The sequence below is a fragment of the Sinocyclocheilus rhinocerous genome, unplaced genomic scaffold (assembly GCF_001515625.1).
Source record: "Sinocyclocheilus rhinocerous isolate Xijiao unplaced genomic scaffold, SAMN03320098_v1.1 scaffold2146, whole genome shotgun sequence".
Classification (NCBI taxonomy): Eukaryota; Metazoa; Chordata; class Actinopteri; order Cypriniformes; family Cyprinidae; genus Sinocyclocheilus; species Sinocyclocheilus rhinocerous.
Window position 1 is genome coordinate 1306 of NW_015623444.1, and position 1257 is coordinate 2562.

A 1257-nucleotide genomic window follows, 5' to 3' on the forward strand; every position below is an offset into this window, starting at 1 on the left:
TATAAATGCTGTCACTTTTCACCAATTTAATGCATCCTCGCTGATTAAAAGTGTAGATTGTTATGGAGTAGTTTGAAGGAGACCTGGTGTTCACAGTCATTCAGTAACATGTGCATGATATTGTAATCATTCTTCTTTCCTCTCATCTGTTTCACCAGAACTCTCACAACATTGCTCTGGAGGCTCATGCCATCAATAATAATGTTGTAAATAATATTAAGTTTATTGCACAGACCGATCGTTTTGATTCACAAGACCTTAAAAGAGTAGTCAACATTTGAGGTGGATCAAAAAGTTGTCCAAAGACAAGAACGCGTTTTAGGACAACTTTGGTTTTGATCCACTTCAAATGTTTACTAGTGTATATATCGTCAGGAGCCACGGGTATTAATTTTGTGTTGCCTGCTTTTTGACTGCCAAAGTGACGGTAGCCATTGACTTGCATTTTATGAATCACTAAGGACCACGATTTCAGTTCAAAAAAATCTTCTTTACTGTTTTACTGAAGAAAAACGAGTCGCCTAATGTACATCTTGGATGACCTGAGGGTGAGTAAATTAACAGCAAATTGTCATTTTTGGGTGACCTATCCCATTAAGTTGTGAACATGCTGGTTTTAATGCGATATTTCGTGTGTTTGCAGGTCGGTGCGTGTGAGTAAGAAGTGCTGGCACATGCTGGTTAACCTGTGTTCACATATGCTCCTCACCTGTGCTGTGTTTGTGGGCGGCATCAACCAAACCTACAGTGCAAGCGTTTGTCAAGCGGTATGTGCGTGCTTTTCTGTGTATATACAGAGTTTGGGTGACAATATTTAATAATCTTCATAAATGTTTCTCAGTTCATAGGCAGAACTGCAGTACTGCTGTCAAGTTCACGACTATTTTGAGAATATTAGCATTTTTGTTGTCCCTCTTATGTTTTCTAATGTCATGTCCTGAAGGTGGGGATTGTGTTGCATTACTCTACACTGGCTACAGCATTGTGGTCCGGCGTAACGGCACGCAACATCTACAAACAGGTGACGCGGAAGGCCAAACGCTACGAGGAGCTGGACGAGCCTCCGCCTCCACCCAGACCTATGCTGAGGTAATGAATGAATCAGAGTAATGAATGAGAAGGAGAAAAATATTGTGCAAAAATGAACAAATGTACAAATAAGTAAAATAGGTCATATAATAATTCAATAAATGATTAACCCTCTAAGCGCCAAAGTCGCAAAATTGCGACAAGACGTCATACTTAATCAAATAGACT

The 1257-nt window shown here is 39.8% G+C and overlaps 1 pseudogene; it reads left to right on the forward strand.

Moving 5' to 3' along the window:
* The first annotated feature begins 201 nt into the window (after window positions 1-201).
* Window positions 202-1257, forward strand: part of LOC107740975 (adhesion G protein-coupled receptor A3-like) — a 15490-nt pseudogene continuing 14434 nt past the window's right edge.